The following is a 16,991-nucleotide window of genomic DNA, read 5'->3' on the forward strand; positions in this document are numbered from 1 at the left end:
AGAATCATTTATGCCACATGTTTGGAAACAGTCTTCTCCAAAGACCTCTCTCCCCAGAGAACTGGTCTTTTGGTCACAGTCTTCATTTTCTGTCCCTTTTTGGCACACTTCTACTTTTTCATATTTCCATTTTGTTTCTCAGCAATTCCTAAGTCTGTTTCGCCAGGACAAGACAGACCTTCCATGGGGTTTGGTTAAAACCATGGCAGATGTTTATATAGACTTCTTTTTAAAAATTCACTTTTAATTTGAAATGTGTTTCTGATAGGATTCTGTAAAGGAGACAGAGCACCAGGAAGTGGGGTTATTCTTGGCTCTGCCTCAAGACTGGATAAGACACTGTTACTTGGGCCAAGCATTCTTAAACAGTTCTCTTTATGAGCACCTGCGGCCTTGTTGGCGCATCAGCAGAGTGTCCATCCCCTACTGAGATGTACTACTGTTCCCTTTGAGGGAAGAGATGGTATTACAAGCAGCCAATACTTAAATTGTTTTGGAAGTTAATTAAGCATGTTGTCAATAACGCATATTCTCCCCGAGTAAATGTGTACTTAGTTATTGGATGGTGCTATACAAATCTGTAGGAGAGGCACTGGCGTTCTTCATTCCACTCAAAAATAATGACTGGGTAAGAGATTTATATGCCCATAGAGTGCAACTAATTATAAGCCCCAAATAGCTCTAAAAAGTATGTAATTTGGATAGGCCTTGTACTCAGAATTGCTTCAGATTGCTTCAAAAACACTCACGTACAAAATGGACCCTTGACCAGCTTTGCCAAAACAAGATTTTTCTGGAAGGTTCAGTGGTGCTGGGATACAAAGTACTTAGTTAGGGGGACTGTTGATGATTTTCAATCATTTTGTCCTCACCGGTGTCCAAAGACAATGAGTAAATATTTGAATTGGCAATAATGTAAATAGTACAGCTGACAATGGGGTACAACCCCCTGGAGGGACACAGTAGTAGAGAGACCAGAATAAATAATCTAAATCATTGTCTACAAATGTTTGCTAAAAGAGGGCTCAGTTCTCTATCGGACTCTAGTCTTTACCATGTCCTCTGGTTCCAACAGTGGACTATCATAATAGGCAAACTGTTTCTAGATTTCCAATCCTCTCTCAACCAACTAACCAACAGGTGGAAGTGATGGATTAATAATATACACAGCTGAGTGCCTATGAGGATCGTTCACTACAGCTGTTTGTTCATTCACTTATTCCATCATTCTGAAGCTTACATTTTAGAGGGAAAACAGACAATAAAAGGAAAATTAGATAATTATTATAATGTAAACTAAATGTAAGTCTTCAATAAATGCACAAAACAGCCAATAAAATGCAGGCTTCATGAGGACAGGTGGTTTTGCTTTGTTTTCTTGTACCTCGGTGCCATGAGTGTTGCCTGGCACGTAGCAGAAGCTCCAAAAATATGCATTGAATGAAGAAGAAAAACAAGTAAATAAGTACATAAATTTGGATAAAAGGTTAGAGAGTGATGAGATTAGAATGGAGATAAGAGGTCTTAATTTGGATAGGCTTGCTGGGAGAGAGCCTTTCAGGAATTGCATTTGAGTGGAGATCAGAATGGGAACAAGGAGATAGCCATGTGGGTTCTAAGGGTAGTGTTTCAAATAGAGGCTAAGAAAGCTTCATCTGTTCAAGGGACATTGAGAAGGCCATTGGGGCTACAGTGGATAAAGAGAAAGAGAGAGAGTCAGGAGATGAGGCCAAGGTCATAGGCAGGATCAGATCAAATATCATCTTCTAGGCCAGGCTTAAGAGGTTTGCATTCAATCTAAAAGTAAAGAGGAACCATGAGAAAATTTATAAAAAATATCTGATGTGATCTGATTTTCTTAAAATGATCATTGTGCATGCTGCATGGAAAATGACTTCTTTAACTGTGCAAATGGTTATATCCATTAAATCTCATAAAACTAGGATTCTATGTAACACATTTGAGAAACACTCTTAAGGAAAATACTGTAGGAGAAATGGTTAGGCATAAACTCAGACTACAGCTGCAGTAATTAAAATAAAGCAGATTTGAGAGAAACTAAAAAGATACAAATTGAGGAGATCAGGTCATATGATGTGGGAGGTGAGGAAGTAGGATGGCCCCTTGGCTCTGGCTTGAGTGGAAAGGAGGAACGTTCAACAAGGGATGGATGTAGGAGCAATAAACAAATACTTAACAGATCCTGTATGAGAGTTCATACACTGCTTTGGTGATTATAAGGAGTATATACTGACAAGAAATGCAATCCCTATCCTTAAGGAGTTTGATGAGGAGATGGTAATTAGTAAAGCTAATTAGAGAAGAAACCACAATGTGGCAAAATATAGAATAGATAAATCTCTAATCTAGTATACCACAGAAATATTTGCTTAGGGCCTGAAAGAAACCACATCATGATTCTCTTTCTCTCTTACCACTTAATTAAGCTTTATCTCTCTTTTTTTAATAGAAAAATTTAGAGCATTTTTGTGATAGTTATTCTTGCCAGGTAAAATACAAGACTGAAATGGGAACCAAAGGATTACAGTTTCAGTGTAAGGATGAATGAAAAATAAAATTGTCAGAAGAAGGGGACAGCAAAAAACATCATCCCAGTCTTAGCACTGGCATTGGATAGATGAAAAAGCAACAACAAAACCTCCTCTGAGAATGTCTAACTATAAGCTGGATCTCACATATCTGAATTCGTGTTATCTATGTGTTCAGGAACATCTCAAAACTAAAATTCAATTTAAAGTAGTCCTAAGTAGATAGTATCCTAAGGCAATTAGTAGAAGCAAATGCAAATCCTCTCTAGAGAAATATAATCTTAACTCAGATCGCAAAGTATTCTTGCAGGTAAATTTTCAAGGAAATTGGTCACATTTTAAAAACAAGGAAATCAGCCACTCTGAGAGACATGTGTCAGAAATAACAGACATCACAATCAGACCCACAGAGACCACTAATCTTGAAATGATATGACACAGAATATAAAAATAGCAATTGTTTAATTTTTTAAAAAAGATTTTTTAAAATTTGTTTGAGATAGTGAAAGAGAGAGCACGAGCCATGGGAAGGGGCAGTGGAAGAGGGAGAAGCAGGCTCCCCATTAACAGGGAACCCAACATGGGGCTCAATCCCAGGACCCTGGGATCATGACCTGAGCTGAAGGCAGACACTTAACAGACTGAGCCACCCAGGTGTCACCAAATGTTTAATATTTTTATTTATTTTTAAAAAAGATTTTATTTATTTATTCATGAGAGAGAGAGGCAGAGACACAGGCAGAGGAAGAAGCAGGCTCCATGCAGGGTGCCTGATGTGGGACTCGATCCCAGGTCTCCAGGATCAAGCCCTAGGCTGAAGGTGGCACTAAACCGCTGAGCCACCCGGGCTGCCCTGTTTAATATTTTTAAAGAAAAAAATAACATCTTGAAAATAGAAAAGTAGTCAGTTTGGAAAAGAAGCAAATATAATCTTTATAAGTGGAAGACATAAAAATTCAAAATTAAAACTCGGTGGACATATCAAACTATAGATTAGGCATAGCAGAAGGAGAATGAATGATCTCAAAGATAGATAGAAAAGAGAAAATTCAGAAGGACAAAAAGGTAGAAAACAGGAAAGAGCAGTAAGATACAAGGAGGTTAGGATGAGAAGCTTTAATATATGTCGAAGTTTCAAAAAGAAAGAGTGGTGAAGAGGCAGTATTCAAACAAAAGGAAAAATAAGAATGCCTGAGAGTTTTCCAGAATTGTTAAAAGATACCAACCATTAGTCCCCAAAACTATCCATATGTATATATTAAACACGTATTAATAAGGCAGGTGCTTAACCAACTGAGTTAAGTTGCCCCTATTTGTTTCTTTTGAGTTCTGTAGTTCTTCTGAGAGAATGAGTGTTTTGTTTTGTTTGAACTTCCAATAAACTTAGTACTGCTGCTATAGCTATGATCAGGTTGGGGTGTGGTGAATGGTGAATGGTCTGCATTGTCAGTAAATATATCTTACTCATCTCAGCAGCCCTAGTGCTGTGTGTTATGTCCTCATGTTATGGTTTCTTTTTCAAGTATATTTTCAGTCCTACTATTCACTAGGGCTGAGATAATGACTAATTCCTAGTATATAGGGAGCTCAGGGTGTAGGGGGGAATGCAGCAAGGAGAAAGATATTGCCATGAATGCTTTGTAGTGTTACTAATGGGATTGTGAACAATTGACTAAGAAGAAAATAGGGTGATACCTAAAGCAGGGTGTGTGTTTTGGGGGAGGGGAGTACGGTTATGAAATGGTTCCTGAAGGAAGTGAAGGCTTCGTGAGTTTGAAAAATGAATTTGAAGGACAGAGGGCAAAATTCTTGCCATGTAGAAATACCTGAAGGCAGAGAGCGCTAAATGTATGGAGATGATTCCTCTAGTAAAATGGCTCATGAGACTCCCATTGAAGAAACTACAGAGGGAGGGGCAAGATATTACCAGAATACAGCCTGGTTGCCCTCTCCTTAAAAACACACAGGATTTTAAATAAAAGAATAGAAGAAGTACAAAATAAATTGCCAAGAGTTTAGGGTAGCTAGAGTAATGAGAAAGCAAGAAGAAACAGGGAAAAGAAGACAGAAGAGATAGGAAGCTGGGTCATGAAGAAGCTCCTATGTCATGCTTGGGAGAACAGACTTTGTTCAAAGCCATGGGAAATCATTTTAGATTTGTAGGTCATTGTAACGATCAGGTTTCAATTTTAGAAAGAACATGGTTATTGTGGCATAGAGAATGGATTTCAAGAGTGAAAGAAAAGAAGAACAGAGATCAGTGAGAAGATGATGATTGCATTATCCAGGTAGGATATGTGGGTAGCCTAAAATGAAGTAGTGGAGACGGATCAAAGTGGAGAAAATGAAATATACATGGGAAGTGGAAATGACTTGGTGACTGCTGTGGATTGAGTTACGTCCTCCAAAACAGTAGGTTCAAGTCCCAAACTCTGGTAGCCATGAATATGACCTTATTTGGAAATAGGGTCTTTGTAGGTACAAAGACATTAAGATCAAGTCACACTGGATTGGGGTGAGGGGGTGCTAATTCCAATGATTGCTGTCCATAGAGGAAGGTCAGGTGAAGACAGATGGATAGACACAGAAGGAAGACAGTAATGAGACCGTCAAGGCAGAGATTGGAGTGTTGCAGCTGTAAGCCAAGGAATGCCAGGGATTGTTGGCAACCACCAGAAGCTAGAGAGAGGTGAGGAAGGATCCTCCCTTAGAGCCTCCAGAAGCACTCAATCCTTCTGACTCCTTGATTTTGGACTTCTGACCTCTAGAATACTGAGAATGAGGTATCTGTTTATTGTTTTAAGCCACTTTGTTTGAGGTACTTTGTTACAGCACCTTGGGAAATTAATACGGCGATACAATTAGAATTTACAAACAGCATCTTCCCCCATGTTTCTGCTTTGATCCTTGCATATTGGGAAGATAGCTTCTAGTCCTTTCTAATTCACCTACTTCTTTTTAATGGAAAGAGGAATGCTTTATTCTCTATGCTTAGTAAATTTGAAAGAATTTTGTGTGTCTGGCAAGTTTGATGCAGGGCAGGGAGGGTTAGGAAGCTTACTGTTCACAGATCTAATTCACCATGTTAGCTTCAGAAGTACTCAAATTGATACTTTGGTCTTTTTCTATATATGCCACCTCAGCCCCTTCTTCCCCAGTCTTTGCGTTCTCTTGGGTCTCAATCTTGGAAAGAGTTCCTTTTAACAAAGCTCAGAGAATGAGAGAGAGAGAGAGAGGGAGAAATGGAGTATCCTACAATTTTGGCTCAAGCAGCTGAGTGGTTCTGTATTCTGAGCCATATCACTCAGGAGTAGGGGCTTTTGGGGACACAGGTGGGAGATGATGACATGTAGCATATGCTCGCTGAATTGATGGTGGTCCAACTTCCTCATTTTAAGGATGAGTAAGCTGAGCCCCAAGGGACCTCAGTCCCTTGTCCACTATCCTACAGAACAAACACAGATTTGGAAACTTCCATTCCTATGAACTCCAAATGATTTCCCTAACTCCTCCACACTGATTACATATCCTTGCTCAAAAATATTTAATCACCCACTCTAAAAGACCATATTATGCAGCCTTACCATCCTACTCAAGATCATTGACCCCTCCTCTGATTAGCAAAAGCCCACATCGCAACATTGGCTAAAGACTGGCCAGACCATGGGCCTTGGGACACTTAGCTGGGCTTCGTACCAACCATTTACCCAAATCATTCAATTAAGAGCCTTCCACCACCTACAGAAGGGGTCCCCAGGATATTTTATCATTACAGTTTTCATTTCGAGACCTTGCTTGGAATCTCCAATCTATTTAGGATATTCTGCCAAAGTTGAACAGCCTGGAGCAAAACAGAACAATCCTTTTGGATACTGAAATAAGCGTCCGGGGCAGCAGGAGCCAAGCTGGAGAAGGCTAAGGGACTGGGTGTGCAGTCCCACCGAGGTCATATTTTTTATTACTTGTCCATTTAGACAACAAGAGAAGGCTACAGAAAGCCTAACCTTTCATTTCCTGACTCTGCTTAGGTGCATTTCACATTCTCAGCATCCAAGGAAACTCCAACAAAATATATTGTTAGGAAAAAGAAAACCAAGACAACATACATTTGTCTCCCTTGCTGCCTAAACAGAAACAAAACTGCTGAAAAACAATTTATTCTCCAACAGACATATTTTCTGGTCATTACTTTTTGCCCAAATTGCTGGTTTGTGTAAGCAAACTAAGGCTTGTGTAAACAAGTCCGGTTATCTGGGGAAGCAAACAAACAGCCATCTTCTGTGATGTGCTCTTACGAGGGGAGGGGGGGAGAAGGAGCCTCTTACATTTTAAAAAAGATATTTTTAAAGACTCTACCTATTCATCATCAGGAATATTTTAAAGAAGTGATATTTTTTGTGTATCTTCAAGTTGCTATAGCAACTGGATCACTTTTTACTCATTAATCAGGAGGCACCAACCAGAGAATCTATCCTTCCCCCTAGATTTGGAGCCTTTGCCTATTATCCTACCTCTTTAAAACTTCACAGATTTTGAAAATGGTTGTCTTCAAAAATGTTTCCCTTGATCTGAGAGTTTTGCTGTGTTTGGTGCTTTCTTCACTGCTACACGCTTTCTCTTCTGGGTTATTTGATGGCTTCTCTGGATTCCTAGGTGTGTTTCAATTGTTCCTTTCTCTGTACTTCTGTGCTTTTATTTCTAACAGCTGTGGGAGCTTTTGCTGAGTCTCCGGAGTCAGGTTGGTAGATTGTACAGAACCCTTCTGCTTCCTCTTCCTTACACAGGCCATCGGCCAGAAGAGCTCTTTACAGCTAAAAATTGAGTTTTGTGTCCTTTAATTGTTCTTTCTAAACAACTTCTCCTTCTCAAAAGTCAGTAGTCCCATCTGGATTTTCATTAGTAACTCTTGGACCTGCTGAAACAGTGATGAGTGATGAGCAAAATTTGTAATCATTTTGATGGCCTGAGGGACTCAGTGACCCCCTTTCCCAGGTCCATACGCTCTTCTGAATACTTGGTTTGCATGCCAATTGTTGGGTGACTCCAGATAGCATATAAAATAAGAAAGAAGGACCTGAGCGTGTCTGTAGGCAAGAAGCTGCTAACTAATATGTTTTGTTGGCGAGCACAATGTTGACCCGTACTCTGTTCAAAGAAGTCAAAAGATTTCTCAAGAAAGTTTGGATACTTGAAGTTCTGCCTGTAGCACTTGACTGGCTGAGCTGCAGACAGCTCCTAGGTGGGTATTCCCCAGTGGGTCTGAGTCCCCAGCTGGCCACCTGATCCTGCTACCTGCTTAGTACCACTAGGTATTTGAATTTCAGACCCTTGATTTTGTTCAATTTCTACCTCCTTACCTCCCCTCTTTTTAAAATAGATTTTGAGATCTAGAGTTTTCAGGACTTGACCAAAACCAAAGGAACATTGGTGGTAACTTGAATACTAAATCTAAGTCACTGACCACTAGCCTGGTGTGTTAAGTTCGTGGAAGCTCAAAACCCTGTGTTATAGTTTCTTTTTCTCCTACAGAGTGGAGTACACACTAAGTACTCAGGAAATACGTTTTCAGCTATGACCAAGAGCTGTATAGATCTCCGCAGGTAAATGTCACACCAACTCTTGTCACTCTGAGCATTTTGAAAGATGCTCAGTGTGTTATTTGCAGTAAGAAGGGCACTATTTTTCAGGTACAGAGAAACACATCGCCAGGTGCAGAGTGTGCATACGTGCATATGCATGAGATAGGATGGGCAAGAAGAAAGGAGAGAAACCCTCCGAGCACATTCTCCAAAAAGTGGCAGCTTTTCAAGATGCTTTGAATGCAGCAGATTGATCTGAGGGCTAAAAATTAAGAAAAGGATGAAATAATGTTGGAAGCAGTACTATAAGCACAACACTGATCTATCTAGAAGGTAGTGAGACATTAGAAACATTTTTATGTTCTTTGCTCACCAATTAATAAATGGCACATGTCCTGGTCTCCAGCACAAAGGGAGTCTATACACCTACCAACCCTGTGTTAGCACAATGCTATGCCTATGGTGTAAGTGTGTGTGTGTGTGTGTGTGTGTGTGTCTGTGTGTCTGTATCTGTGTGTGTGTATATACCTACAAGCATGTATGTAGGTTTTGTGAGGGTGGGCAATAAATTACTGAACAAAAAGGTAATACTCTTCAAATTTTGGAGAGCCCCTTCTCCTGGTAGCCATTTGTGAAGAGAACAAAAGTTAATAAACAAATCCTGGTTGTTTGGATGCTGCAGGAACTAAAATGAAAAGTTGGCCATAAAAGAACTCAGGCTGTGGTAATACTTAATCTAAACGATTCATGGGGAAATGAAGCCATTATCATAATAAAAATAAAAGCTTAGCACCTGCCAATGAGACAGGCGACCACTGAGACATTATATCTTGGGGGTGGGGGGTGGGATTGCAGGGCTGGAAACACTGCTCTACGGTAGCGCCTACAATGGCCTTCACACAGGAGCTTTGTGATGACAAAGAAAAGATTCCATGGAAGAGCCGAACACCCAATCCCTGCAAAGCCAAGCTCCTCTTTCTAATGAACCTCATGTGACCACTCGAACAGCATTCCAGGGGCACTTAGGTCTGAAAACAAGGGAGATTTCACAGTATGATTAAGTCTACACAATAACACAAAGTAAAAAGCAAGTTGATGATTATCTGCCAAATTTGGGGAGTGCTCTGTCCCACCATGATATAACTGAGATCGGCTGGGTATCTAGTCTGGTTCTTTGGATAATTGCTGGCTACGTCTTCCCTTCATTTCACATTTTATGGGCCTGATTGTTCCGCGAAACTCTTCTATTTTTCTTCTCCATGGCATAGGAACACCCGAGGACTGCTTTGCAGGGTCCACTTAGAATAAGAGCTCCATTTCGTTCGGCTGACCATTCTGCAGTCAGCTGAGATTCCTCTCTCTGACACTCCAGAGATTCTGTCTCTAGGGCCATTGTTCTTCCTGTCATTTCGCAGCCCTGCGGGGGCCTCCATTCATATTGGCAGGTGATAAGCTATTTTCAAGGCATGGGTAATCATCGTAATTCAGCGTTTTTCCTTATTAGCTCCACTGAATGCAGAAAGTGCACGGAAGCTGCTCATCTGTGCTATTTCTTTTCTCTAGGTTTAGAGCTTTTATGCTCCAGATGGGCTATGTTGTTAGTCCAAAGGGATTCAATGAAAGAGAGTCTCCCAATTTTTCTAATGGTCACAAATTACATGGATGAGAATGCTGTGTTTCTTCACTGTGAGTGAAGCCACCAGCCTTGCAGGAGAGCCACTGTCATTTTCATTCCTGGCTCTTGAGACACTATTGAATGAGACATTATCAAATGCTAGATGCACACATGGGTGCCTAAGTGTGGGAGTGTTCGTTGTTGGCGATGAGGCAATTTTCCCAAGCACCGATACATTTTGGGAATCTCTAGCATTTTCTAAAAATTTTGGCCCTGATGGTAGGGGGACCAGCTTGACCACAGAAAGCTCAAATGCTCGCATACTTCAGTTACATGAACAGAAGGGAACAGGATTCGGTTTCTACAAAAATGTTGCCACAGACATGAGTGTGCTTTACCAACACTATAAAAGGTGGAAGGACTTATTTGTAATAAGAATTAAATAGGCACACATTTAGGAACATTCTGACATACCTGTGATTTACGTAAGCCCCCACGATCCCTTCCCTGGGCCCCTTGTTGTCAATTATGTCTACGTGTGAGTACGTGCAATTACTTTTTACAATGAACCATTTACTTCATCTAACACTTCTGCTGACAGCCTTGCCACCTATTCGGGGAAATATGCTTATTTTGCCTATGACATGAATATTTCTCTGCACTATGCTAGCGGCCCAGTGTCTTGGAACTATCACATCTAAAAGTAGTGGATTATTTGAAAATTGTACTTTCGTTGACCAGGACTTACATTTAATATGCCTACAGGGAAGCTTGAGAACATTTTCTGTCTTAGGCTAATTTTGGAAGCTATGCATTTGAAAACACAGGTGGTCATAATAAGATAGGTTCAGATGGAATGACTAATTAGAAGAAAACATGTAGCTTGAATGGGCATTATGTGTTGACGGTTCCTTCTCTTTACTGGACGGCAAACTCGACTGGTTTCTCTTTTATCACTTTATTTGATGATAACTTCAAACTTACAGAAAAGCTGGAAGAATGAAACAATTTACCCTTTACTCGCATTCACCAATTAACTTTTCATCCCATTTGCTGTATCATTTGCACACTTGCTCTCACTCTGCATTTGTTTTTATTTTTTTATTTTTATTTTTATGAGTCATTCAAAGTCAGATGCATCCATTGTAGCTCTTTACCCCTAAATATTTTAGTGCCTATTTCCTAAGAATAAGAACTTTCTCTTGTGTAATCACAGTGCAGCCATCAACTTCCAGAAATTTAATGTTAATATATACATTTATATAATCTGATGTCTATATTCCATATTTTTTTCAATTGGCCCAATTCTAGGATCACATATTGCATTTAGTCCCCTGGTCTGTTTGATCTTCTCTAATCTGGAACAACTCCTTGGCTCGTCTTTGTCTTTTGCAACACTGACATTTTAAAAAGGCAACATGTCCTTTTTTATAGTATGTTTCTCCTTTGGCATTTGCTTGGTATTTCCCCTTGTTTACATTCAGGTTAAGTGTTCCCAGCCAAACTGCTCATAGGTCACGTGGTGTCCTTTTCAGGTGTCCTATCCCGAAGTATTCCCTAGCTAGCTATTGCTCACTAGTGAGTCTCATTGGCACCATTGGTTTTATCTTTCAGGAAATTTCCTCTCATTTCATTACAGCATAACACTCAGTCCATGAAGCTGGTGACAGATTCCCCAAGACAGTTAAAAGGGAGCTATTCCAGGAGAGACAGGACAAAGAGTTTCAGAATTCAGAGCTCAACGTCAAGGCAGAAAGAGATTTTTTGAGATTGTAAACAATATTAATAATTATGCCATTAATAATGTTTATAAAAGGGGAACCTGGTTGGCTCAATGGTTGAGCATCTGCCTTTGGCTCAGGTCGTGGTCCCAGGGTCTTGGGACTGAGTCTTTCATCAGGATCCCCGTAGGGAGCCTGCTTCTCTCTCTTCCGTGTCTCTGCCTCTCTCTGTGTCTCTCATGAATAAATAAATAAGATCTTAAAAAAATAATAATGTTCCTAAGAAATATTGGTGTTTGTTGAATCCTTACCATGTGCTATTCACTTTGTTATGTATTTTAAATAGTGTAACAGTTTTCTATTGCTGTTATAACAAATTACCACACCATGAACAGTTTAAAACATTACAGATGTCCTGTGCTACAGTTCTGTGGGTCAGAAGTCCACTGCAGGACTCAGTGGGCTAAAATCAGAGCCGTCACAGGCTGGGTTCCTTTCTGGGGGCTCTAGCAAAAGGATGGTTTCTTCAGTCATTCGAGTTGTTGGCAGAATTCATTTCCTTGTGGTTGTAGGACTGAGAACCATGTCGTGGTTGGCTGTCCACAGAGGGTCATATCTGGCTTTTTGATGCCCCTGCATTCAGCTTAGGGGAGGGAGCCTAAAACTAGAAGTGATGGATTTCTGCTCTCTCATCTCTCTCTCTCTGACTGCCACTGGAAAGCTTCTCTATTTTCAAGGACTCATATGCTTAGCTCTGGCCCATCTCAATAACCCAGGATAATATAGCCCTCTTAAGATATTTAGCCTTAATCACATCTTTGAATTCCTTTTGCTGTTAAGGGAACATATTCATAGGTTCTGGGGTTTATTTAACTTGAGCATTTAAAATGTTATTTAAGATGACAGCCAAGCCTCTTTGGCTAAATTCAGATATAGTAGATGATAGGGGAGAGAGGGCTTCAGAGAATGGAGGCACCAGACCACCAATCCCATCCCATCTCTCTGCTTCCAGACTAGTATGTGAGGTCCAGAGACAAGTTGGAATGATTTGCCTGAAGTGAGTCTGAGACTGGAGACTGGCTCTTCCACCCTCTCCAAGGGCTCTTTCAAACTGTGCACCACAGTGGACCTGGTAGGAGTCTGTTTCTTTATTCATTCAAAAATCATGTATTGAGCATCTAATTTGGGGTAGACAGGATTATAGGTACTGTTATACAAAGGAAACAAAGTTTCTGCCTGCCCAGGAGTTATATTTTAGTGAAGGAAGAATTATAGTAAGTTTTAAAAGTAAATAAAACAATTAAAATATCAGATCATTAAAAATAATAATAATAAAATAAAAATAAAAAATAAAATGTCAGATCATTGTATATGATCTGCCTGAATTAAAATAAGGTGAATGATGTGTATATGTGTATGTGGGGGCTGGGAGGTCAGGGGAGGAGGAGAGAAGGAGGGAGAGAGAATGAGATGCTGCTTCCTTTGGATTGGGTGCTGAGGGGATGGAAGCCTCTTACAGCTGATATTTGAACTGAGATGTAACGATGGGAAAGGACCAGCCCCATTAATTTAATGTCTCGAGAAGAGATTTTAGGTCAAGGAGCAACAACAACTAGTGCAGGGTCTGGGAGCAAGAATAGGCTAGAAGCAATCCAGATCAGGGCCCTCCTGTGTGTCTGGAGAGTGAGGGGGAGAGGTCAGTGATGAGGTCAGGGATGTGGAAGAGATTACATTTGTAAGGCTCTTTTGATTAAAGCACACATCTGTCGGTTGTCAAGCAATATGTACCAGTTCTAGCTTGAGCCATGGAATTCCCAAGTAAAGGATCACTGGCTCCTTGGCAATGCAAAAGCATAATGCCCCATCAGATTTTGTATTTGTTCATTGGACAGGGTTCTGAAGCTTTTTCCCAGTGAGTTGCTAGATTCCCAAGTGACCCATCCCATTGATCCAGATTTGGGCACATAAGAGGACAGTTGGACAATGGCTTTGGGCAACTGTCATTAGCCACACATACCATGGTAAAGTTATGCTGTCACTGACTTCATGGTTCTGATTTGCATTTTAACATTCAAGGGGGGTAAATACCATCCTTAGTCCCAAGGAATAATTGACAGATTTTATGTTTGAAATCTCAGTAGGTCAAACTTCCCATTTGTAAAACTTCTCAGTTGCTCCTTTGCTGAGCACATAAAATGAATTTACTTCTGAACCGAGACCTTGTATGCCAAAATTTTACAGCCTTAAATATAGTATTTTATCACTACTATAAATGGTTCTTGATTCACCTCCCACAGACCCATCAGTGTTAAAGGCAAGAGGCCTTCCTAATTCACTTGTTTCAATTCATGGAAGATTTCTAAGTAGAAGCCAGGTCATGTGGATAATATTTCAAATGTACAGGCTGCATTCTGCTAAACATAATAAATCTGCAATTTTACAATTGGCTTGGACAGCTAGCACGATTGTACTGGGCTTTCCAATAAGCATCTCTTCGAAACAACCTCCTTTTTCTTGTAGGTCTCACCTTCAGACCTCACCCAAAGGCTCAATGTCATCACTGAAATGTTGGGGACATGGTAATAAGGTGACCACAATTTAGGTTGATTTATTTTTCTAGTGGAACATCCGGGTTTCTAGCAATTATTTTAGGGCATAAAGTTCTATCATGATGATAAATCAAGCTGTCAGCTCGTTCTGGTCCAAATTAGAAGTTGGAGAGACTGAGAAACTTTTCTACTCTAATATTCCACCCTTTGCATCCCCAAATTATACATGTTACCCCTCTGGAGGCAATGCTATTCTTGGATTTGCTTGTGCTGGTGATCTGTTTGAATGCAGGGTGGGGTGGGGTGGGGTGGGGGTGCTTCTCAGTCAGAAATTCTGCTCTCCAAGTACCCTAATGGGCATCCCAATCCCTGATGGCCCTGGTGAGATATCTCTGCATTGCCTGCCTGGTTCACACAAAACATTACTCACATGTCTCACCTAGTGGTGGATACTTTATGGATAGTTGGAGCATAGTTTTTATGGAAAAGATTTAGAAAAAAAAAGTTGGCTGCTACAGATGGCCATGGGCACAGCTGGGAGGATAAAAAGCTTGATTGACCCAGTAACATCACCAGTGGGAACATGACTAGTATTTGGAGATGTCAGCCTGGATACCCCCTGCCTTCCAATACTTTGACTCTGGATACTTAGCCAAGGGCTGGTAAATGAGACATTGCCCTGCCCAGACCCTTTCCCTGATCCCTCTGCCTCCTCCAGCATGCTGTGCTGTTTGGTCCCCATTCTGCTGCTCACACCCTGGATTGGCCCATGGTGCTGGAAGCCGTGCTGAAGGCTGTCGGTAGGGCTGCAGCCAAGGTTTGTCTGGTGGGAGTTGCAGGGAGACTTCATGGAAAGGATGAGTCTGGACTCATACCAAATTACACTCCCGTTGACTTTTGGAAGGCTGGAATTTCAGACTCTAGAGGTGCAGAGGCAATTTACTGACATTCACTGTTGGCCTAACTCTTAGTTGGAGACTTGCCTTTTGAGCAGCTGGGTATCAATATGCAGATGCTCCTCACCCACACTCAGCTTCTCTCTATTCTGGTGTCTGCTCTGTGGCTTACATCAATTTTTTTTTTTCTCTTCAACCAGTGGAGCTTGAAGCTCTTCCTACCATCTGGTAAAGGATTTGAAGTGGCTATGTGGCAGTGGCATAGGGGGATGGGACATTGGGTGAAATGAAGCCCCCTAACAACAGGCTCAGACGCTACATGTTTGCTGGATGCCTACCCAGCGTTAAGCGCTATACTAAGTGCTTATGATACAGTGGCACACAAGTTAGATGAGTGGCCTCAGATATACCAACAGGCCTCTTGATAATGGCAGATATGATAGGAAAGAAAATGGGTGGAAATGGAGAGAGAGAGCAAATAAAATTTTATTTTGGTAATAACAGAGCCTCTTGGTTTCTGTCTTTTAAAGAACTTGAATTATGAGTCTCTTTTAGTTTTCATTATAATCTCTAGAGCCATATTAGAAGGTAGAAGGAAAGCAACTTACAGATGGTTTCTTTCATAAAACAGAATGGAATTAAGAAACCAAAGAGTATACGACTTGCCCAAAGATTTTCACTGTGGTAGGGGAAGGATGGAGGTAAATAGACACTAAGATTTCAGACTCCATTTTTTACAATTCCACAAAATCAAGTTGGACCTAATCTTCCAAAGTTCTAGTCATTATTGTTGGTCTCACTTTTACTTTTGTTTTGAACTTGATAGACACAGGCTGAGATCTTGGTTGCTGAGGGATTTTAGAAAAATAAAAAAATATTTAACCAAAAGAAAGTAATTTGACAACGTTTTTCCAACTTTTTGCTCTTAAGCATGTGAAAGAGATGCTCTCATTGGTTTCTAGATACTTCTGTAAAGGTGAAGTCCATTCCATCAGCCCAACTGCCCCTGCTCCCAGTCACTGGAAGTTTAATGTGCACAAACCCCACATTGCTCTCAGGAATGGCAGACGGTCTTCTGAACCCCTCTGCCCTATATATTGTGCTCGGCCACACTCTATGCTTTTGTTTCACTAGGTTTGTTTTGGAAGTACTTGGCTCAGTTCTCTTTGTACAAGCATACGTGATCCAGACAGCCTTGGCTTGCAGCTCAACTTTGCAGGTCAGTTACACAACAAGTAGGAGGAATTTTGATTATACCCGGCTCTGGGGGAAAACAATGTAATAACACCAGGAGCCAAGATGGTGAGCTCATTGCTCTAGAATTGAACTTAGAATACCTCGCCACTATTTTCTTCTCCCCTGTAGCCATAAGAATGTGAACTTGAACATAGGACAGGGAGCAAAGGGAAACTTCACAGGGCGCAGCTATAGAGCATAGGAGAGTAACAAAGAATGAAACAAATATGGCAGGTTGACCTTTCCATGACTGTCGTTTATATTCTTTAGAAAAATGGTGTATAAGTACAGTCTACTCTGGAAAAAAAGAGCAAATATTTGGATGTTCTGTGGGTTTCGAGCCATACAGTCCTAGGTTTGAATTTGGCTCTAAACCTGGCTAGCTCTGTGACCTTGGGCAAATTACAAAAACTCCCTGGGTCTTGGTGCTCTCATCTATAAAATGGAGGTAAGGATTTCGAACAGAGAGGATCATATGGAGGATTAAATAAATATCATGCTTGCAAAGTGCCTACGTAGCTGAGCACCTAACATGAAGTTGACAATAAGTTATAATTATTATAATAAATCTACCTCTGCTTCAGCTTCCATTCTCAACAAAGCATTCTAAACATGTTGAAATTATGTGTTTCTATGCCCATCTTAATCAGCGGTTTGTGTATACCCATCTTAATCAACTCTGATTGCATATTAGAATCACTTGGGGAGTTTTCAAAAAACACTGATGCCTGAGACTTACCCCAGACCGATGTAATCAGAAACATTGGGAGTGGGTTCCAGCATTGCATTTTACCTCTCCCTCAGGGAATTTGAATGTGCATCTAGGGCTGAGAACCACTGGCCTTC

The 16,991-nt window shown here is 40.7% G+C and overlaps 1 protein-coding gene and 1 long non-coding RNA gene across 9 annotated transcripts in view; one reads left to right on the plus strand and one right to left on the minus strand.

Annotated features, from left to right (window-relative positions):
- The window catches only part of PCSK5 (proprotein convertase subtilisin/kexin type 5), a 458,329-nt gene that overhangs the window by 60,878 nt on the left and 380,460 nt on the right, over positions 1–16,991 (minus strand). The window lies entirely within an intron of this gene.
- Positions 1–16,991, plus strand: part of LOC112644698 (uncharacterized) — a 77,603-nt gene that overhangs the window by 33,970 nt on the left and 26,642 nt on the right. For 3 of the 7 annotated variants that reach the window (XR_004811595.2, XR_004811599.2, XR_004811600.2), the window contains exons 5-6: positions 12,477–12,596; positions 16,044–16,128. The exons of 2 other annotated variants lie outside the window; for them this stretch is intronic. This is a non-coding gene — a long non-coding RNA (uncharacterized LOC112644698). The remainder of the gene's footprint in view (positions 1–12,476; positions 12,597–16,043; positions 16,129–16,991) is intronic. 2 more of the 7 variants (XR_004811597.2, XR_004811607.2) reach the window with 1 other exon arrangement.

Source organism: Canis lupus, chromosome 1 (assembly GCF_003254725.2).
Source record: "Canis lupus dingo isolate Sandy chromosome 1, ASM325472v2, whole genome shotgun sequence".
In the NCBI taxonomy this organism is placed as follows: Eukaryota; Metazoa; Chordata; class Mammalia; order Carnivora; family Canidae; genus Canis; species Canis lupus.